The sequence below is a fragment of the Chelonia mydas genome, chromosome 2, assembly GCF_015237465.2.
Source record: "Chelonia mydas isolate rCheMyd1 chromosome 2, rCheMyd1.pri.v2, whole genome shotgun sequence".
Taxonomy (NCBI): domain Eukaryota; kingdom Metazoa; phylum Chordata; order Testudines; family Cheloniidae; genus Chelonia; species Chelonia mydas.
In genome coordinates this window covers 261,564,157-261,587,053 of record NC_057850.1, presented here as the reverse complement: position 1 = coordinate 261,587,053, position 22,897 = coordinate 261,564,157, and the positions used below count along the sequence as shown (strand labels likewise).

The window sequence follows — 22,897 nt, the reverse complement described above, 5'->3', positions numbered from 1 at the left end:
CTAGAGACTGTTCCAAAACTGGGGGTGCAGCACTGACCCTGTGGGTCCATGACAGAGCCCCCCTTCCCCAGCAATGCCGGTACTCTGGAGAACTAACCCCACTCAAAACGCCCCCCCGTGGAGAACGATTCCCCATTTACAGCCTTTTTAGAGAGGGAGGGTTGGAGGAGCGTGCCCAGCATGGGGAGCGGAAGGCGGGGAGCTCTGGGATGGTCCGTAGGTCCTGTGGGGTTCGCGCCATGTGCTTGGACCGGCCCCTGAGCAAGCTCCGTCCCCTGCCCAGAGGAGCTTTCCCAGTGCACTGGACAGCTGCGCTGCACCCCTAGAGCTGAGCTGTCGACCGCAGGCTTCAGCCCAGAGCTTTGGGCTCTTTTAGATAGCCTGGGCCCAGGTCACCGAGTGCCCGGGGGCTAAGGTCGGAGACCTCGACTGGGGCAGGCTGGGTTTGGGGAGCCAGCAGAGGACGGTGATAGCCTGCACGGCTGGGTAGCCTGCGCGGCCAAGGAGACGCGTTGCAACGCTCTGTACTGGTGGGAGTTTTCTAATGACTGATGGCTCCCTGCCCAGGTACGGCAGAACAACCAAGGCCAGTTCGCCGCTCGCCACAATGGGCTGGAGCGTCCAACCAACCGCAGAATCACAGCGCCCAGATGCTGCTGTGCGAGCGAGGAATCACAGAGCACTCCTCGGCTCTGGCCTCAGCACACCGAATCCTCAACGCCCCACCAGGCCGGCCTCTGCCCCCAGTATCAGCTCCCTCCTGCTGGCTCCATTCGGCCAGCGCTCTGCACCCCGGAGCTGGTCTCGCCCCAGCACTGGCTGCTGCAGCGGGAGCGGTGAGGGAGGACAGCGCTGTGTGTCACCCGCACGCTGCTGGCCCAGTCGGACCTGTTCCCCCGATGGCTCCCCGGCGGTGCGGAAAGGTCCTGAGAGGGGCCTAGTGGTGCAGGGGAAGTTTCCCCAGCATGGTCCATCTTACGGGGTGCAACCTTCCAGGACTGAGCCCATGGCAGTGCCTTGCCCTGGGCCCTAACCCAGGGCCGAGAGTGCCGAGGTGCAGGAGGAGACGAGTCTGCCCTCTCTCCACTGACAGCAGTGCATCCCCATCGCAGCCAGTCGGGCGGTTTCTGTCCCACGCCCTGGCCTAAATCCGGGTTGTGCCAGGCCCACGGCTTCGTAGCTCCTGAAGATCCATTGGGCTGCGTCTGTTCCTTCATCCCACCCAGGTCCCTGAGGGCATCCCTGGACCCTTGTCCTGGTGGACTGACACAAGCTCATACCGTCTCCTCCATGGGAGATCCCCAGGGAGCGGCCCCTCGGCCTGCAGTGCCTGCCAGGATGACGAGTGGTCACTGCGGCTGAGCGAAGCAGGGCTGAGCATGCAGCGGAGGGGGAATGACAGACACCCTGGCTACTTCTGCGCCGGGGCGGTGGCTGAGGCAGAGCCCTGGTCAACACTAGTCCCATCACGGCATCCGGCAGTGCCCAAAACTCCTCCCACGTTGGGGGACTGACTCCTCCCCGGCCATCCGCACGGCCTCCGCAAGGGTCTCTCCAGTCCTCCGGGAGCCAGCCTGGGACATGCTCACAGCCCTGGGATCAGCGGCGCTCTGGGGGAGCCAGCAACGGGCCGTGGCAAGCAGCCAGAGCCCATCTCTCCCCCTGCTTAGAGCCCAAAGCAGGACACCCCTCAACACTGCTCTCTGCCCCGTGCCCAGCAGCCGGCAAGGAGCAGAGCCGGAAAGGAAACACTGCCCGGCTACAAACCAACAGGGCCACACCGCGTGCCCGGGATTACTGCATCTGCAGCTCCCTGGACAGGCTCAGAGACGGGCGGGGAGCCATTCGAGCCTGTCGGAGCAGGGACTGCTCAGCATGGCTGGATACAGATGGGCCAGCGAAGGTGGATCGCGGGCTCCCGTTTTCCCTCTCACAACACAAGGACAAGGGGACCCCGCAAGACTGAAAGAGAGCACCCTGAAAACGGATCCCACAGCACCCAATTAACCTGTGGAACTCACTGGCACAAGCCCCAGCTAGCCAGGTGCTTACGTGGTCCCTATCCCACGCTCAGCAGGAATTGACGGACATGCCGGCAGACCCCAGAGCCTACCAGGAAGACGTGGGTCCCGAGCAGGGGCTGCGGGTTCCATCTGACTGCACTAGCAACAGCCACCTCTGGCACCCCACGTGCCCACAGCTCCACCAGCCTTGGGGGGCAGAACCGCGCGAGGCAGGTGCTTTGCCTCACTGCCAGCATGACCCAGGCTCGAGGCTCTGCCCACCCTCAGCGGGCGCCAGCGCAGAAAAGGGGAGGAATTCAGCTGTAACCGGCAGTAATCCCCACGGCTGCTCTTCATCCAACACATTCCTCATGGGCTCTAATGTTCCACGGCTACAGAGCCGCCAGGAACCGGCCCAGGCAGGACGGGTCCCCGGCCCCCGGGACGCAGCCTGGAAAAGCCCCTCCCGGTTGCCCTCGAACACAGCAATCTGGGGAGGGAGGCAGGACCAATGGGTCCTGCCCCAGAGCTCAGGTTTCGCTCCCCGGTCCCGCCCCAGGAGAGCTGAACTGATGTGCCAGCCACAGTGAGCTTGTGCCCCGAGGCAGAGGAGCAGGACCCCTCAGCCCAATGCTGGCCTGACGCTCCCCACCCCGAGGAGGCTACCAGCAGGCCGCAGCATCAGCCCAGCCAGCACAGATTATCACTGGCACCCAGCCACGGGTCAGGCCCTGCTGTGCCAGGCACTGGACACACACAGGGCCACACGCCGGTGCCCGGCCCGAGGGAGCAGCCGGAAGCCCCGACCAGAGAAGGGACAGCCTGCCCTGACCCCCACGCCCTGCTCGGCACCCAGGGCAGACAGGGCACAGCCCAGGGCCTGCGAAGAGTCCCAGGAGACATGCAGCCCTTCCCCCTCCACTGAGATGCACTAAAGCAGCACCCTGAGACCCACCCACTTCCTGACCCGTGGGCACCTGCCAGCCCCGCCCCCCCCGCTTCCTGCCCCACCCCACCTCCCTGTCCCAGTGCCTCAGCCCACAAGCACTTTCTAATCCCCATGCCCTCAATACCAAATGGGAGAGGTTTGCTGCTCTCTGGAGAGGCCCCTGCCCCACCTCTCTCCTCCCCAGCAGGAAGGCACTTTGCAAAGCACATGTATGGAAATCAGCCCCGGCAGCGCTCACCGGCAGCGCTCACCGCAACTGAGCCCTGGCCAGAGACCAGGTGCAGTCAGGAGACCCTCCCCACCCTGGAACCAGCAGCAGAAAGCCCCCCGCCAACAGCTGGAAAGGTGCAATCCAAAGCAGCTGTCGGGGGAGCCCCAAAGGCAGGGCTGGGGTCTGACGGAGCCGCGCTAGGTCTGCCAGCAAGAAGGGGGTGAGGAACCCCATTCCCCAAGCTCAGCTGGGGAAGAGCGTCAACGAGACAGAACAGCAGCTAGATCCAGAGCCTTCCTGCCGCCCAGAGCACTGGGGAACTCACCCCCTCGGCAGAGCAGCCCTGGCACCCCCGGACTCCAGCTCAGTGCCAAGTGCTGGGAGACGGTGCTGCAGGCCCCCCCACTTCTACAGCTCGCTGGGACCCCGCTCCACGGGGAAAGTTACGCCCTTCTGGTACCCGGCCAGGCTGGCTTCCAACCCCTGCGCCCCACACTGCTTGCCCCACTGCTCCCAAACTCAGGGGTCTCCTGTGTCCCACCAAGCGAATGGAGGGCCCTGCCCCTCCCAGGCTTTGGGTCTCTTCCTCTTTCCTGGGATGCCAGGCTCTGCACACGCCTCAGGCCCGGCAGGGCCCCTGCCTGCAAACCAGCCCCTCCTGCCCAGTCACAGCCAGGCCAGGGAGCTCAGTCTTCCCTCCCGTCTCCATGGGGAGAATTGAGGTGTCTCCAGGCAGGACAAGCCTGGCCCATTAGCCCACCTGCTCAGCACCCCCTGCCAGCCCCTGGGAAGGGCCCCAGCAGCCTCCCCAGACTGTCCCGTGTCAGAGAGACCCTCTAAACACCGCAACTCCAGCAGCACCATTCAAACATCCCTGCCCCTCCACAAAGCAACTGGCTCCTGGGGATGGAGCCTCCCCCGCGCCACACGACGCTCAGACCAAGAGCAAAGCCTGCACGGCCAGGGAGGTTCGGGGGGCCTGCAGAACGGCTGGCCTGAAGCACAGAGGGAGAGCACCTGGGCATGGAGCAGCCTTCCCAAGGTGCTGGCAGAGGTCCATGCCAGGCAGACAGCTAGCGGGTGAGTGGGGGCGGCTGGCACTGCCCTGTCTCTGGACCCACTAGCTATGATGGGCTGGGCGGTTTGGCCCTTTGGCAGCGAGAAAGCCCCTGAGGGAGGGAGGCTGCAAGAGCCCATGGGGCAGGTGACAGAGAGTTTCTGATCACCCTGTTGTCAGGACTAGCCTAGCCTGTCACCACCACCCTGTCCACTCTCGCTCGCCCCAGGGCCGGGGAGGTACCACACCAGGAGCCAATAGCCCTTATCTGGCACCACAGGGCGTGAAGTCAGCCAGAGAAACCCGCCCAGTGAGCAGCATAGTCGGGACCTCCCCAGCCCACACCAGTCCCTCCGCCCCCAGCACAGGGACCCCAGAGTCCAGCTCCGAGACCCCTGGGCTCTGCGCTGCTGGTGGGCACCATCCCCCCCGCCAGACAGCGGCTGTGCTCCAAAGCATGCCAGCCCAGAGGGGAGGCCCCTGCTGCCCATGGAGGCTGCCGCCCCAGCACGTGCAGCTTGGTTCCAGATGGAGCACTGCAAGCTAGGAGCTGTAGCTCCCACGTGCCTGGCCACAGGGCCCAGCTGGACCACATCTGGCCCTGGCCTCACCCGGTGGCCAGCTCTGACCACCACCCCCTCCCCCGCCCTCGGCACCCCCCCCCCCCCGCAGCACACCCCTCTGCTACGTGAGACTGGGGCCCTGGCGCGAGGGAGTCTCAGCGGTGCCCTCGGCTAGCTCTGGCTCCGCTGCCCCACAAGAGCTGCAGCAAACCGCACGGGCAGCGGTCCCAGCACAGCTCACGGTGCCCTCCTCTTCCCCCACAACCGGAGAGGTGCCGAGCCCCCCCAGGGTAGGGGAGCGCCTGCACCCCACTCACCCCACCGCATGGCCTCTCGCGCAGGGATCCCGGGCACCCAGCCTCACGGGCTTCGCTTCTCAGCAAGTTGCTTCTTGCTTAATGCAGAGGCTGCCGGGGAGAGCCCTGGAAGGAGGAGCAGGAGACACAGCCGGGCAGCCGGGGGCCCCTCAGGCAGGAGTGGGAGCTGCCATCCCACCCCACAGGCCGTTGGCTGAGCCGAGCTCAGCTCGGCCGGGCCAGCCCAGTGCCAGAGCTGTCCCAGAGAGCTCTGCCCAGCAGGCTCAAGCCGGGGCTCCTGCCTCACTCACGTTGGAGGCTTTTATGCTCGTGTGAAAGGAAAAAGCAGCCACGGCAAGACTCTGTTTCAGCAAGTCCGGAGCAGGCGCGTTTCCCAAACAAGGCTGCCAGTGCCAAGTCTCTGTAACTGTTCCTCCGAGCCCCGCGCGGCTGCAGCAAACTCCCGCTGGGCACAGCCGGCCTGCGGCTGGGCAGGGAGCCTGGCTCGCAGCACAAAGGAGGCCAATGTCCAGCACTGGCTCCAGAGCGGGGGTGGAAGAGAGGAGGAAAAGGGGCAGCAGAGGAGTGAATGTAACCACTTCGCCCGGGTCGGAATGGGAGGCACCCAGCACTGGCAGGCGGGAGGAGAGGCCGGATCAGGCCCCAAAGGGGGGCTGGGGATCTGGCCCCAAAGGGGGGCTGGGGATCTGGTCCTAGCGCACCCAGCACCGGCAGGCGGGAGGAGAGGCCGGGTCCGGCCCCAAAGGGGGGCTGGGGATCTGGCCCTAGGGCACCCAGCACCGGCAGGCGGGAGGAGAGGCCAGGTCTGGCCCCAAAGGGGGGCTGGGGATCTGGCCCCAGCACACCAAGCACTGGCAGGCGGGAGGAGAGGCCAGGTCTGGCCCCGCAGGGATTCCACAGGAGCCAAGTGGAGACGCTGGGGAATTGCGCCAAGTGCCAGGCCTGGAAAGGCAGCAGCAGCTCCTCGGAGAATGCTCACTGGCCAAAAGGGCGCCGGAGCAGGACTCCAGACTGGGTCACCCTGCCTTCCATCTCCCCTGTGACAGGGCCCTTGCCAGAGCAGGTCCCACTGCCCAGACACTCTGCCCCACGGGCAGTGGAGAGAAGACAGCCCCTCCCTCCTGGTGCGCTCAGCCAGCCGAAGGGAAAGGCAGCAGCTCAGGACACGCCATGCTGGGGAGGGGCCCCTGCCCCCCTGCCAAGAGAGCTGTGCAGGAAACCACGTGATGCCACAGGAGTCCCCCTGCTGGCCGGTTCTGTATCTGATACAACATCCTGCAGCAGTGAGTTGCACAGGTAGCTGGAATCGCAGGAAGGTCTGAGTCTCCAAGCTTGGGCTTTTGCAATTCCCTTCCCATGCTGCACCAACAAAGCGCTGGGCCTTCCCACCCACCAAGGGAGCACCGTGTCCGTCCAGCGCGCAGCTAAGCTCCCCCAGAGCAGCACCAATAAGTCACACGGCCATGGCTGGCGAGGAGACTGCATCCTGTCCGGGCGCACAAGGGCCAAGCCCCAGTTACACACGTCTGTCACCTGCCAGATGGACTCGGCCGTGTTGCCTGGCTAAGTGCCAAGCCACCGCCCTGGGAAACTCCGACAAATACAGAGCGTGCAGCTCAGCTGGTGAGCTGCCACCGGCTACGGGGAGCTTGTCGCACCCAGTGTCCACTCCTGCACTTGTGCCCCCCAGAATAGCAGGTCCAGGCCTCGATCCTTATCCTCCAGGTTATCTGAAAGGGTCCACAGCTCGGCTCTGCCCAGCGCATGGGCAGGGGACGGAGCTTGCTGAGGCGCCAGTCCCAGCCTGGAGCGAACCCCACAGCACGCACAGACCAACCTAGAGCTCCCCGCCTTCCGCTCCCCATGCCAGGCGCACTCCTCTGACCTGCCGTCTCTCCTACGCAGAGAGCACAGGGTATAAACAGCCTCCCCACCACGCCCATACTTACAGGAGGGGGGGCCTATCCCAGGAAGCTGGGACCCTGGAGGTCCTGGCACACGGGCAGCTGCCCGCGAGCCCACAGTGCGACCCTGTGGCCTTCCCAGGATTGGCTGCAGGAGCGTGATGGATTTAGCGTAACAAGAAGTTTGGGGGGTGATCCCAGGCTGTAAGGGGCTACCTGGGGAACCAAGGTTTGATGGGGGCTCTTCCCTCAAGTAGACCCAGCCAAGCTCCAGTCACTGGACGAAGTTGGCCAGAACCAGGTCGGAGAGAAGGCGAGCATTTCTAACAGGGAGGGAAGGAAGCTGCTCACCAAAGGTTGCAGCCAAGCCTCCATTGCTGGCTGTCACGGAGTCCCTGGGCGATGCTCTGGAACTGCTCCCTATGAAGCCAGACAGGACTCTGGGGAAGTCTCCTCTCTGGGAGCAGCCTGTCTGCAGGAGACACAGCTCACCTGGCTCCACCTTCCTGGGTCTGACCTCAGAGCATTCAGCATCCTCTGCCCCTCTCTGCGCTTCCCACAGCCAGTCCGCCCAGGCGGGGTCCTGGGGAAGCCCGAGGGTCCTGCCCCCCAACTCCGCAGTCAGACGGGACTCTCAGCCAGCCAGGAAAACAGAAGGTTTATTAGACGACAGGAACATGGTCTAACACAGAGCTTGTAGGTGCAGAGAACACGACCCCTCAGCCGGGTTCATTTTGCGGGGCAGTGAGCCAGACAACCACATCTGCCCTTCACTCCATGTCCCAGCCAGCCCCAAACTGAAACTCCCTCCAGCCCCCAGCCCCCCCCTCCTCCTCTGGGCTTTGTCCCTTCCTCCTCCTCCTCCCCCCCTCCCCCACCGCCGCCAGGAGGTCACCTGATTCCTTTGTTCTCCAACCCTTTAGCTCTCACCTTGCAGGGGGGAAGGGCCCAGGCCATCAGTTGCCAGGAAACAGGGTGTCGGCCATTCTCTGGGTCCAGACCCCTGCACACACCTGCCCTCTAGGGCTCTGCAATGATCATACACCCTTACCCCACCACCTAGATACTTAAGAACTGCCTAGGGGAAACTGAGGCACCCCCACAATATTCAGAGGAAACATTAAGAACAGTCCCACTTCGTCACATCTCTCCCCCCTTTGAGACTGAACTGAGCAGGGTCACTTTAGCCGGTGACCTGGGGAAGTTCGAAGCCACCAACTTTTCCATGGATTCCTCAGCATCTCTCCCATTCCTTGGTGGGAGTTACACCAGGCCCTTCCAGTTTCACACCCTCCCTTAGATCGGGGGTGGTCGATAGCACTCGCAGGCTGCATGTGGGAAGGTTTATGCGGCCCATGACTTTTGCCACCCCAAAACCCCCGGGGGTCAAATTGGGATCGGGTCTTCTCCCAGCGCTCCAGTCTGAAGGGCTGCAATTCGGGCTCTCTTGGTTAAGAGCCCCTATCTTGACCTGGGACACATACTGTTCACTTACAGAACTAGCATGGAGACATCCCTTTCTCCACAACCTTGTCTCCTCAACAAGCTGGCCAAACACAGCCACTTGGTTATAGGACTTTTTAACTTTCTTAACAGCTTTCACTCCGTATGAGCCCTTCTCAAAGCTATCCACACTGGATCTTCCAACAGGAAAGTCAGTGGAACCATTCACAACAGAAAATTTCTGGCTGTTAGGAACTGAAGCTTTCTTGATTAAATCACTTTCACACCCTTCAGTTGCAGTAAACTGCTTGCAAAGACTCCATGAGGCTTGCTTTCCCTCGGACTTTTCTATGCCACAATTCACCCCTCACAGAAGTTCTGCCCTTACCCTCTTCACCGAGGGCTTGCTCTAGAGGAACACTTTCCTGAGCAACAAACAGACTCTTTCTGGGTTTCACTTACATCCAGAATCACCTCTGGCCCATCCGGGGGATTCCTACACAATCCCCTTTCAGGCAAACTTACAGACTTCCGAGATAAAAGGTCAGAAGCATTCTCCTTCCCTTTGCCACACACAAGTTCATGAATCTTTTCCTTCTTGCTACAGGTTTCCACACCCTCAGTAGGTAACAGGATCAAATCACCTTCCTGCTCCTCTCCTTGTGCCCTGGCTAGGTATGACGCAGCAGGGAAGGAGGAGTGTTGACCTGGGAATGTGGCAGGGGAGTTTCACTGCTGATGGGACACCTGAGAGCCTGTAACCTGAGCCAGGAGGGAGAGGGGGAGGTAACACCTCTGCCCTGGAATCTGGACAAAGACTGCAGGAGGGACCCTGCTGGGGGGGTTTTTGGTTTCAGTTTGGTGCTGGGTGCTGGAACGTAGGGAACCCCAGGGCTGGGGTCTAAGCTCCCTGCCCCCCAGAAGTGTTTGACTGAGGGGTCCTGGTTGTATCCACAAATTCTGTTTTAGACTGTGTTCCTATTGTCCAATAAACCTTCTGTTTTACTGGCTGGCTGAGAGTCACAGTGATCCCAGGAAGAGGGGTGCAGGCCCCGTACTCCCCCACACTCCGTGACACTAGGATCTCACTCTGATTAGACAGAGTTGCGACACCCTTTCCCAAAAACACACTAGCAACAGGCAAAATACAAGCACCAGAATTGTCTGGGCTCTGGGATTTTACATAGACACTAACTGGATGCGACCAAGTTACAGGGCCATTCTCCCGAGCAGACACAAACTTAGGACCCTTCCCTTCCTGGGCTTTAGTTGAATCCAGAACCAACTCTGAGACAATTGCACGACCCTCAACCATCACAGGCTGAAAGGCCCCTTCTGTCTGCTCCACAGACAAAGAAGAGCCGGACACACTTTCTCCTTTCCCGGACACACAGTTTGGGATCTCATTCCCCTGGTCCCAGCACACAAGGCTGGTCACAGACAACTGCTTGGAGATCAGGGTAGCTCCCTCCATGGGCAAGTCAATACCCCTGACAGACACAGGCACGTTTCCTTCACTGTCACACTTCTCCACCCAGCTAACAGGTAAGGTCCAGGGACACTCATCTTCCACTCTCCTCGCCTTCCCACCCTGCTGACTAGACACAGCCATCAGCTCACAAGGCTGCCTAGGCTCATCCAGACCTTCCTTACCAAGCACCTTGCCACTCCCAACAGATCCCCTGCCCTGCCTGTGTCTCCCCCCACTCAGCTGGGGTCTCAGCTCCCACTGTGCTCAGCGCTGCCCTTGCTGCCCCAGGAGCTCGCTGCTTTCCTCACTGCATCAGAGCCAGCGTGAGCCCCCTGAGCCCCCTCTCTGGTATGCAAGGAGGCAGGGAGCATCTCTCTTTCCCACCCAGGCCCAGGGGTCTGGTCACAGGCAGGCAGGTAGCCTGAGCCTAGCCGCTCCTCCCCGCTGCCAACCAGGTCATCTGCATTTTCACTGACCATTTCCCTCTCCCCCGATTGGTTCCCTGGATTCAAATTCAAACCCTTGGCCATTACAGGAGCAGGGCCTGGATCCTGTCCCAAAGAGAGACAGTCCCCCCACAACAGGGTCTCACAGCTGATATCCTGGAGAACCCCAACGACCAGCCAGCCCCACCCCTCCTGGGTCTGCACAGGGATCTGGGCCATAGGCAGGGAGAGGGACTTCATCCCTGGGACCCTCACCCAGCCCCTCAGCGTCTGAGGCTGCACCACCCAGGGCCTGACAACAGTTCTCTCTGTCCCAGGATCTCGCCATCCCAGGAATGTCTCCCCATTGACCATCACCTTCCGCTCCCACTGGGGGTCCGAGGGGCCTGAGCCCAGGAGACTCCACACAGACATATAGGTTGGGGTCAGGAGTGGAAGCCTCTCCACCTCCCCACCCATCTGGCTGACAGGAGTCTATGGCCTTGGGACACAGCAAGGGAGCTAGACACCGGGGCTGTTCTGCAGGGTCCCCCTGGTTCAAATCGCCAGCCTGCTCAAAGGCAGTGAGGTGGGCATCCACATCCCCCCACTCCTTAACCAGGGGCAGCAATTTACTCTCGAGGTTCCCTGCAGAACTGGCCCCCCGGGGTCTATCCCCACTCACCCCAGGGAGGTCCCCTAGGCCTCTCCGCTCCCCTACCGCCAGTTCATGCTGCTGCTGCTTCTGCAGCTCTTTCTCGGGCTCTCGCTGTCTCTCACAGTCCTCTTGCTCTCTCGGACTCAGCTCCAATCCCGTCCGTCTCCGATCCCCCGATGGGGAACCCAATCGTGAAGACCCTCGTCTGGTCGGGGACAGGAGTCTTGGCGATGCCTGGCTACCACTCCAGCTGATCCCAGATCCTGCTATAGCCCCATTTGGGGTCAGGAATCTGTTCCTTAGAGCGGTCATCCTCCTCCAGCTGCACGATTAACTCTGCTTTGGTGAACTTTCCAATGCTCAACCCTCTCTTTCTGCACAGGGTTACAATGTCCTTCTTAAGGAGACGGTGACAGGCCATCACTCCGCTCTTCCCAAGTTGTTGTGGACTCACAGGCCTGTGTGCTCTCAGCTCCCCACGGTTTCCAGGGAGAACCCCTAGTGTGTCAGCCCTTCTCGAGGTCACCACCTCTTTGCCAGGGTCGAGCGGCAGACTCCTCCGCCCCTGGGACCGCTTGCTGCAATCCCCCGGGGGGGACCCTGTTACTGCAAAAGTCCTTCTCTCTCCCAGGGCGAAGCCACAGGCTCCTCCGCCCCGAGACTGCTCACCGCAGTCCCCAAGGGGACCCCATTACTGCACGGTCCTTCTTGCTCGTCACACACTCCCAGGGGTTAACTGCCCCCCGAAACCGCTCCTCGCTGAGCCTTCAGCACGCCTGGTCCTCTTCAATCCCCCTTCGTTTTATTGCTCCCCAGTCACTTAGTGCAGGAAGCGCCGTCCACGGGTGCAGTACATCCCACCTCTGCCACCAATTGTCACGAAGTCCCCGGTCGATGCTCTGGAACTGCTCCCTACGAAACCAGTCAGGACTCTGGGGAAGTCTCCTCTCTGGGAGCTGCCTGTCTGCAGGACACACAGCTCACCCGGCTGCCACCTTCCTGGGTCGGACCTCGGAGCATTCAGCCTCCTCTGCCCCTCCGTGCGCTTCCCCCAGCGAGTCCACTCAGGCGGGGTCCTGGGGAAGCCAGAGGGTCCTACACCCCAACTCCGCAGTCAGACGGGACTCTCAGCCAGCCGGTAAAACAGAAGGTTTATCAGACGACAGGAACATGGTTTAAAACAGAGCTTGTTGGTGCCAGAGAACAGGACCCCTCAGAGGGTTCCATTTTGGGGGGCAGGGAGCCAGACAACCCCGTCTGCCCTTCACTCCATGTCCTCAGCCAGCCCCAAACTGAAACTCCCTCCAGCCCCCTCCTCCTCTGGGCTTTGTCCCTTTCCAGGGCCAGGAGGTCACCTGATTCCTTTGTTCTCCAACCCTTTAGCTCTCACCTTGCAGGGGGGAAGGGCCCAGGCCATCAGTTGCCAGGAAACAGGGTGTCAGCCATTACCTGTGTCCAGACCCCTGAGTCCTCTAGGGCTCTGCAGTGATCATACACCCTTACCCCACCCCCTAGATACTTCAAAACTGCATAGGGGAAACTGAGGCACCCCCACACTATTCAGAGGAAACATTAAGAACAGTCCCGCTTCGTCACATCGGCAATATTTAAATCAGGCTTGGCTGCTTTTCTAAAAGCCCTACTCTAGTCCAGCTGGGAATCAACGCAGGGCAGCCCTGGGGCTGAGGTCAGACTATAGGATCACAGGTCCCAGAACTGCTGGTCCCCTTGGGGAGGGGGAGAGATGGAGGACAAGCCGCCCACCGCAGACACTAGGCATGGCGCTGGCTCAGACACCCCAGTGTGAAGAGCTGCGTACAGATGTGAACAGCTCGGGGGCAGAGAAAGCGCTGCAGCCTTCCAGCCTGAAACACCTGCTCAGGAACCTCACAAAATACCTCCCAATGAAGGGGGCACAAGGATGATGGGGGGGGGGGGGGGGGGAGGCTGCAGTATTTTCTGCATCCGTCAGTCCAGTGCTCCTGGGCACAAGGCGCTCGCAGCTCCAGCCTGGCACTGCTGAGCTGGTGCAGTTTGCTCCACGTCCAGGGGACTTTGCCATGCTGGATGCCCCCAGAGGAGCTCTTCGCACTGACGCCGCTGAGCACCGGGGCGCCGGCCCTGGCAGTAGCAGTGTGGGCTGGTGAGCAGGCACCGCTCCGCTCCTCGCGGGAGGAAGGGCTGCCCGGCCCAGCGCTGGGGGCCCCTCCTCCCCTCTTGTCAAGTCTCCTGGTCACTCGCCCAAATGCCAGGGACTCCAGAGCTCTCAAGCCCAATCCCATGCTCAGTCAGCCCCCCTGACGGAGCCCCTACGCCCCCCTAGCCAGCTCCCAGGAGCTCTGGGATCCAGGGACCAGAGCCGAGCGCAGAGTCTCAGGGAGTTTCTCCAGTGTCTCCCAGAGGGGCTGTCCCCTCTCAGCCCCGGAGCAGAGCTCTGTGTGCGCAGCCCCCATGCTCCCTGGGGCTCCAGCCCCTCCTGCAGCCACCACGCCCGATCTGCTGCCCCCAGCCACCCCCCCTCGCTACGGCAGCCAGCAGAGCAGGCCAGGACTCCCCGCTCCTACTCATGCCTTCGCCTTCCCTTGTGAATCGTCACCGCAAGACTCGCATCCTCCCCGCCCAAACTGTCCTGGTGAACCCAGCAAGACCCTGCAAGCCCCCGGAGTGGAGGAGAGTCCCCCTGCAGCCCATGCCAGTCGGAGGGGTGTCCTTGTGGAGAGACCCCCAGGCCGCCCCACCCCTTCAGGCAGCTGCAGCAAAGGCACTGTTAGCTGTTCCCTGCGTCTGGGGGGCCTCCTGCCACCACCCCTCATGGCTAGGGGGTCCCCAGGCCAGCAGGGAAGGACTCGGAAGGTTATTAACAAGGCCAGCCCCACAGCAGGGCTGGGAGGGCAGGAGGCAGAGCGGAGCAGCCTAGCTGGGCACCCCTCCCCTACAGAACAAGGCAGCTCAGCTGGGAATGGGGACAGTGCTAGGTAGGGCCCTGACAGGTGGGACCCACCAGCCCCCAAGAGCACCGTCTGCTCCGCAGCGCACGCAGGCACACCCGGACCAGCGCCCATCTGCCTAGCTCGGGGACCAAGAGCAGCGACAGCCGCAGACCCAAGGACAAGCCTGGCAAACCACTGCCAAAGGACCTGAGCTAAGCTGGGTGGAGTCCGTCTGCACCCACCCCCATTGGGCTGCAGCCTGGACAGAGCAGAGACGGGCGCCGCTCCGACTGCTGCGAGCCAAGGGAGCCTTCCAAGCACCCGCGCCCTGGAGCAGGGGGTTTGCCACCCTGCCTCCCCGCGGCGCCTGCCCGGGCAGAAGCCGCGACAGAAGGAAACGGACTGAGGTGCCACCCAGAGGGCAGTGCCGGGAGGAGACTAACAGGTGCCAGCCAGGGAGGATCATTAGGGCAATGAAATCCCTCTGCCTTTGGCAGCCTGCTTGAAGCACTCCAGTGACCCCGAAGAGCCTGAAAGGGGGCTGGGCGCCCGGCCCCCTGAGGGCAGTGGGGCTAATTGCTCTAACAGGCAGGGACGCACTGACCATGCTCAGCACAGACCCCCCACCCCTCCCCCAGCAGCTGAGGGAGGCTCAGACAGGCTGTACCGTGGGAGCACCAAGGCCAGGCCCTTCCCCCTTCCAGCCAGCCCTTCCTGGCTGCCACACGAAGTGACCTGACGCCACGGGAGCCATCCTAATGAGAGCCCGAGCTGCGCTGCGGGAGGAGCAAATCCCAGCCTGGAGCAGCCCCAGCCCCACACGGCCAACGCCAGTCCCCAGCAGCCTAGAGCACTCAACCCCCATGCAGCTTCGGGAGCCCTCGCCCCTTCGCCCCCAGCACTGCCGCTACCCCCACACACACACTGCCACCCCACACACAGCTGGCACCACCCCCGCCCGTCGGCTCCTCCAACACCCCCGCCGCACGGCCAGCGCCTCAGCCCAGCAGGCAGGGCTGCGGAGAACGCACCCATCTTCTTCCACCCGGCGGCGACGCCCTGGGCCCCGCAAACAGACGCTGCGGCAGGACACGGGCTCTGGGGCCCACGCCGCAGGCCGCAGAAAGCCACGTCCGGCACATCAAGAAGAGAGAGGAATCGGGCTGGACAAGTGCCCCGAACATCGCTCAACCGCTCCCAGCATTACAGAGCCACGCGGCGCCGCCTCACCCAGCGCGGACCACAGCACAGAGCTGGGGCGGGAAGCCCAGGGGGGTGCAGGACAGAGCTGGGGAGGGCAGCCCCGGGCTGCAAGAGCAGGGTCTGCGAGTCAGGAGTGAGAAATGCTACAGTTGGACGGAGGAGCCCCAGGCTGGAAGACAGGGGGCTGGAAGGTGGGACACCGACAGAGCTGAGGAGATACCTGGCTCGGAGGTACACCCTGCAGCCCCGAACTGTCCCCACGTCCATGGCTGTCAGCCTGCCATGGGAGGTCTCTGAAGCAGAGAACAGCTACAGTACCCGGGAGGGTCTACCCAACAACATCGTCCTATGTCAAGCCAAACGTCTGGAGCTTTCCGTGCGCTCCCTGTGCCCAGCAAGGGAGCCACCTCCGCCGGGGCGCGGCATCTGGACAGACTCACCTGCACAAAGACTTCCAGCTCTGCTGGAGTTCAGGACGTGCAGTGCAGAGAAGGGACTGATCTGCCCAGCACCATTCCACCAGTCACTGAAATACAGAAAGGATAGTAAGGGGTTAACAGCAGTGCCCCTTGCCCCGGGGATACCCATCCCCACTTCACTGCCTCCCCCAGTCCCCGCTTCTCTCCAGGTGACACCAACCCCAACCCTCGGGGCGCTAGTGCCAAGCATAGGAACGCCGACCGGAACAAAGTGGCTCCGGTCACAATTGTATGGTACGATCACTCCCCAAAGCATGCTGGGAGAAGACTCGCAGAGCCAGGGTGGGTCAGGGCATTAGACATGGGATCGAGACCCTCAAGGGGACTCTGGCTCCAATTCAGCCCCAGGGCATGGAGAACAGCTGGCTCGGAGGGCAGGGAATGGGGACACGGGGCTTTTCCCCTCTAGGGGACACTGGCGCCGGCCCTGCCCCAAGGCAGGGGACTGGCCGGCTCAGGGGAGGTGTAAGGACACAGAGAATGTCATGTCTGGAGCACCAGTTCAGGGTGATCCAGGCATTCCCAGCTTCCAGGCTTGATTGCTGAGACTGATTATAGAGGTTCTCTGAAAGCCACTTGTTTGGGCTGCGTGCTGAAATAGGCTTCAAATCCCTGTTTCTGGCCCTGCTCCAGAGGCCCCTTGACCCAAACGACCATCACTCACATTCGAAGGCCAGAAGAGATCCATTTGCCCAGAGAACCTCACCACGGCTGGTAAGGGAGCGGCCACCCTCCGATTCCAGCAGCCAACCCACCTCTGTGGCGTGTGCTAGAGTGGGCCTGGCAGGGAGTCGCCAGGGGTGAGGGGCAGGTGAATGGCGCAAGGCAGGCTGATGTTTCTGGGGCGGCAGAGTTCAGCTGTGCTGGTGGAAAGGGGGAGCCTCTGGCTGGGTCAGGGGTAGATCCACATTCATCTCCTCGCACTTGTAGGTACAAGTCAGGCATGCCATGTGTGCCGCAAACCGAACTGCTTCGCACCCGAACGTGCATCGCACCTAAAGTCGCAGCAGGACAGCCTCAGAAAGCTCCCACTGGTGCAGAACGCAGCAGCCTGTCTGCTCAGCAGTGTAGGGCTGGCTCCGGTAACAGTGCTCCACTCTGCGTCTTCTCCCCACGGAACAGAGGCGAATTCAAGGTCTCTGTCCTGATTTGCAAAGGCCTCCATGGGGCTGGCCCTCGCTCCGAGAGCCCTTGTCACAAAGTGGGAATTTTTTCATGAAAACTGTGCGCGCCTCGGTTTCCCCGACACTTTGCACAGCTGCGGGGGGAGGAGGAGAGATTACCAGCTGGATGGAATGAAGAGTCATTAAGGAACTGGTTGAAACCACCCCAGATCACCAAGGGGGTCAGCGAGACAATGGAGTTGCAGCTACTCAAGGATTTTGCAGAGTTGAGATCCCAGCTGAAGAACAAAGGGCTGAGGTGTGAGTGTTGGCTTAAGCTATCTCATCTGGGAACTGACTAAGAAAAGACGGAGAGCCTGAAAATGGGGTTCCCGGCAGCTTGGCTGGTGCGCAGGGCTGACCTGCATGGACTCGGCTTTGCCCTCAGGTCTCTGTGCTGACCTAAGGACGGCCGATGCCATACGCGGGTGACTAATAAACCCGACTGGTTTGAGTGTCACTGTAAACACGGAGGTGCAGTGGTTCCTGCACAGCGGGTGAGTCTCGGCCAGGAGTCTGGCTCAGTTGCTCTCGCTGGGCAGAGCTCCTGGGGTGCAGCAGGGCGCTGGCACCCCACAGGTTCAGTTAGCAGGCAGTGAGGCCTGCCCTGGAGGCCGAGACCCCTGGGGCTCCAGCACACTGACGGGGCTCCTCCCTCAGACTGTTGCGAAATGGGAGGTGTTGCCCCGATCCTGTGAGTACAAGACTCCCCTCCCCTCCACAACCCCAGGCTCACACCACAGCTCAGTTCTACCAGAACAATTCAACTGTCGCCCAAATGGAGAAGACTCACAAGCGCAGGAGACAACTTTCTAGGAACTGGCCCTAGCCTCAGGAACTCTCTGACACAAGGGAAGAGACGCCTGTAGCCGTCAGGCTCGGCTTCCTCTCGAGCCAGGTTAAAGGCAAATAAACCTGGTACCCACTGAAGCCATCTCTCTGACGGGCAAGGCAGGCAGAGGGATCGTTGCAGTTCTGTTTTTAACTCCCAGGGCGGTGCTCAGTCAGCGAGGGGACGATACAATTCGAGGAGGCGGAGTGGAGCCGCAGGAGACAGCGCTGTGTAGCAGGGAGTGGCTGGAGAGAAGGTGACAGCGATCAGGCAAGGGACAGTCAGGGCACAGACACAGGGAAAGGGAAACAAAGCTGACACCAAGTTTATGGGCAGGGGAGACAGGAGCTGTCATGGAGATGCCAGGTAGCAGAGAGGGGTCCTGAGGAGGAGGAGGGGCTGGGGTCTGGAGAGAGGCGCTGGACACCTCAGAGCAGAAAGGCAGAGGCCCGGCCCAGAGAGACTTGAGAGGCAATGGAAACACTGGGGCAGATAAGGCCTCCAAGAGGACAAACCTGAGCGACACCAACAGGCCTGGGGGAGCGAGCGGCCCCGCCAGCGACAGGAGAGCCAGCGAGGCATGGAAACAAGCAGGCAGGAAGAGGAAGGAGCGCAGACTTACAGCGTGGAGGAGGGGGCCAAGGAGAGCCGAAGCCAGCTTGGAGGGGAGCAGGCAGAGAGCTGGAGGAGACCCAGCCCAGGCCCAGAGAGTGGGAGGAAGCGGGCTAGGAGGGCGCAGAGCGGCAGGAGGGGACGCAGTCAGGGGTTACGGGCTGACCGGGCACGTGGGAACAGCGGGAGGAGGAAAAAGTTCTTGGGAGTTAGTGACAAGTTTGTTTCCTTTACTGCTGGCAAGGCCCGAGGAAGTCGGGGGGGCAGCAGCGAGCGGGGGCTGGAGGCAAGAGAGCGACTGAGGAAGGAGAAGCTGCATGAGCTGGGGACGGAGAGGATGCCGGAGCAGTCACAGATGCTCCCTGGTGGCTGCGCAGGAACCCAGGCCATGCAAAGCAGGGTCCAGGTTTGGGGGGTGATCTCCCCTCTGCGCCCTCAGTCAGGGCCCTTGCCTGGGGAATTCCCCGCCACCAGAAGCTCTCCCCGTCCAGGGTACTAGGCTAGACTCACCTCCTCCCACGAGGGCTGCGGTGTGGCCCTGGCCCGGGGGCGCTCCAGGAGGAAATCACTGATGGGATCCTTCTCCGACAGAGGCTGCAGGGCAAGAGGGAGAGTTTGTTCCTCTTCCTGGAGGGAATGAACATGCTTCTAAGGTTACGCAAGAGCCCCATCCCACGGGGAGCCGCCTCCCAGCTGGGCACCAGCGAATAGCACCTGCCCACCCCCACGCCCACACCACCAGCCCGGGAGAGCCCACCCCCTGGTGCCGAGCCCAGGGCTTTTCACGCCAGGAGGGCTCAGAGTCACTGACCCTGTTACTCCAAGAGGGAAACCGGTGCCCACACAGGACAGACGCCAGCCTGAGGGCACGTCACCATCAGAAGCGGATCCAGCGTGAGCTGCTACCCTGCCCGCACTCCAGCAGGCCTGGGGAAAGCGAGGCAGGGGACCGGGCAGGGATTCCCGGGCAATTCTCCTTCCCTTCTCTTCCTTCCTGACACCTGCCCCCCGCCCCAGCAAGCTCTGCAGCCTGGCACCCCCGGCCTCCGCTGGGCTCTGCGCCCCCCTGGCCTGCGGGGCGGCATTTCCAGCAGCTGCTGCTCATGGCACAGCGACGCCCCCTTCTGGGAGCTGCCACAACACAGAGAATTAGCACGACCGGAACCAGGCACTGCTCTGCCCCACGTCCTCCCAATCTCCCCGCCCCACTGCACACCCCTGCCCCCACCATTCCCTCGGTATCCCCCTCGACTCCCCACAGGCCCTGTTCATCACGCTCGCCCTTTCAGATTTCTGTCCCCCCCCCAGCCACCACCCCCCCAGCTCCCTGGCCATCCCCTGTTCAGCCAGGCCATGGCCCCCACCCCATATCCCCCCCCCAGCTCCCTGGCCATCCCCCCACTCAGCCAGGCCATGCCACCCACCCCATCCATCCCCCCCCCAGCACCCTGGCCATCCCCCTGCTCAGCCAGGCCATGCCCCCCACCTCATATCCCCCCCCCCCAGTTCCCTGGCCATTCCCCCCGCTCAGCCAGGCCATGGCCCCCACCCCATATCCCCCCCCCAGCTCCCTGGCCATCCCCCCACTCAGCCAGGCCATGCCCCCCACCCCATATGCCCCCCCAGCTCCCTGGCCATTCCCCCTGCTCAGCCAGGCCATGCCCTCCACCCCATATCCCACCCCCAGCTCCCTGGCCATCCCCTCGCTAAGCCAGGCCATGCCCCCCACCCCATATCCCCCCCCAGCTCCCTGGCCATCCCCCTGCTCAGCCAGGCCATGCCCCCCACCCCATATCCCCCTCCCAGCTCCCTGGCTGTTCTCCCCGCTCAGCCAGGCCATGCCCTCCACCCCATATCCCCCCCACCAGCTCCCTGGCCATTCCCCCCGCTCAGCCAGGCCATGACCTCCACCCCATCCATCCCCCCCGCCCCATGCATCCCCCCCCCAGCTCCCTGGCCACCCCCCCCGCTCAGCCAGGCCATGGCCCCCACTCCATCCATCCCCCCTGCCCCATATCCCCCCCCAGCTCCCTGGCGATCCCCCTGTTCAGCCAGGCCATGCCACCCACCCCATCCATCCCCCCCGCAGCTCCCTGGCCATCCCCCCACTCAGCCAGGCCATGCCCCCCGCCCCAGCCATCCCCCCCGCCCCATGCATCCACGCCCCCAGCTCCCTGGCCATCCCCGCGCTCTGGAAGACCATGCCCCCCACCTCATATCCCCCGCAGCTCCCTGGCCACCTCCCCGCTCAGCCAGGCCATGCCCCCCCATCCATCCCCCCCGCCCCATATTCCCCCCCAGCTCCCTGGCCACCCCCCTGCTCAGCCAGGCCATGCCACCCACCCCATCCATCCCCCCCCCAGCACCCTGGCCATCCCCCTGCTCAGCCAGACCATGCCCCCCACCTCATATTCCCCCCCCCCAGTTCCCTGGCCACCCCCCTGCTCAGCCAGGCCATGCCCCCCCCCCCCCATCCATCCCCCTCCCAGCTCCCTGGCCGTTCCCCCCGCTCAGCCAGGCCATGCCCTCCACCCCATCCATCCCCCCCGCCCCATGCATCCCCCCCCCCAGCTCCCTGGCCACCTCCCCGCTCAGCCAGGCCATGCCCCCCACTCCATCCATCCCCCCTGCCCCATATCCCCCCCCAGCTCCCTGGCCACCCCCCTGCTCAGGCAGCCCGCGCCCCCCGGCTCCACTCCCCCAGTCATTCCCCCCCCCCCCAACGGGCTGCGGGCTCCGGGCTCCTGAGCGGGCATCGGGGCCGCGCTTCCCGCGCGCGGAGCTCGCTCCCGCCCCAACCTACCGGAGGCGGCTCCTCCTCCGCGCGCCCGGGATGAGCGGGGCCGGCGCGCGCCCGAGGCAGGGGGCGGGGCCAGCGGAGGAGCGCGATGCGCGTCCCGAGCGCTGAAACTTTCCACGTGTCAGGACCATGCGCGTGCCCGACGGCCCGAAGAGACCCCGGCCCCCAGCCGCCCCACACAATGGGACCCCCCACCAGCCCCCCGCCCCCAGCCCCCCAGATCCCAGCCCCCCGCCCCAAGACCCCCAACCCGCCCCACACACAGACCCACCACCAGCCCCCCGCCCCCAGATCCCAGCCCCCCGCCCCAAGACCCCCAACCCGCCCCACACACAGACCCCCCCACCAGCCCCCTGCCCCCCGCCCCAAGACCACCAACCCGCCCCACACACAGACCCCCCATCAGCCTCCCGCCCCCCCAGATCCCAGCCCCCTGCCCCAGGACCCCCAACCCGCCCCACACACAGACCCCCCATCAGCCTCCCGCCCCCCCAGATCCCAGCCCCCGCCCCAAGACCCCCAACCCGCCCCACACACAGACCCCCCACCAGTCCCCCGGCCCAAGCCCCCCAAATCCCAGCCCCCTGTCCCAAGACCCCCAACCCGCCCCACACACAGACCCCCCACCCGTCCCCCGGCCTGAGCCCCCCAAATCCCAGCCCCCTGCCCCAAGACCCCCAACCCACCCCACACACAGACCCCCCACCAGCCCCCCACCCCCCAGATCCCAGCCCCCTGCCCCAAGACCCCCAACCTGCCCCACACACAGACCCCCCACCAGCCCCCTGCCCCCCAGATCCCAGCCCCCCGCCCCAAGACCCCCAACCCGCCCCACACACAGACCCACCACCAGCCCCCCGCCCCCCCAGATCCCAGCCCCCCGCCCCAAGACCCCCAACCCGCCCCACACACAGACCCCCCCCACCAGCCCCCTGCCCCAAGACCCCCAACCCGCCCCACACACAGACCCACCACCAGCCCCCCTTCCCCGAGACCCCCAGATCCCAGCCCACACACTGGGACCCCCCACCATCCCCCCGCCCTGAGCCCCCCAAATCCCAGCCCCCTACCCCAAGACCCCCAACCCGCCCCACACACAGACCCCCCACCAGCCCCCCAGCCCCCCGCCCCAAGACCCCCAACCCGCCCCACACACAGACCCCCCCAGCAGCCCCCTGCCCCAAGACCCCCAACCCGTCCCACACACAGACCCCCCACCAGCCCCCTGCCCCAAGCCCCCCAGATCCCAGCCCCCTGCCCCAAGACCCCCAACCCGTCCCACACACAGACCCCCCCACCAGCCCCCTGCCCCAAGCCCCCCAGATCCCAGCCCCCTGCCCCAAGACCCCCAACACATTGAGACTGACCCCCAGCCCCCCCATCTCCAGTCCCAGCCCCGACCCCCCAAACTGCCCCACACCCCAAGACCTCCAATCCACCCCACACACTGGGACCCACCACCAGACCCCTGCCCCAAGACCCCCAGATCCCAGCCCCCTGCACCAAGACCCGCAACACACCCCATGCACAGACCCCCCCACCAGCCTCCCACCCTGAGCCCCCCAAATCCCAGCCCCGCCTCCAGCCCCAAGACCCCCAGATCCCAGCCCCCCCAAATCCCAGCCCCAACCCCCCAAACTGCCCCACACAGCGACCCACCACCAGCCCCCCCACCCCAAGACCCCCAGATCCCAGCCTCCTGCACCGAGACCCACAACACACCCCACACACTGGGACACACCACCAGCCCCCCAATTCCAGTCCCAGCCCTAAGCCCCCCCGAATCCCAGCCCCTCACCCCCAACCCGCCCCACACAGGATCACTGTAGACATGAGTTCTCGGTGCCAGGCTGTGGTGCAAAGGGCTAATGTGATCC

At 63.7% G+C, this 22,897-nt stretch overlaps 1 protein-coding gene across 10 annotated transcripts in view; it reads right to left on the bottom strand.

The window, feature by feature from the left end:
* The window catches only part of SLC4A2 (solute carrier family 4 member 2), a 109,250-nt gene extending 88,174 nt beyond the window's left edge, over positions 1–21,076 (bottom strand). For 2 of the 10 annotated variants that reach the window (XM_037891493.2, XM_037891506.2), the window contains exons 1-3: positions 19,032–19,402; positions 18,731–18,814; positions 15,575–15,660 (exon numbers count right to left, since the gene is read on the bottom strand). The gene's annotated coding sequence lies outside the window, so the exon portion shown is untranslated. The other 8 variants (XM_037891498.2, XM_037891494.2, XM_037891495.2 and 5 more) reach the window with 8 other exon arrangements.
* Positions 21,077–22,897: the final 1,821 nt, after the last annotated feature.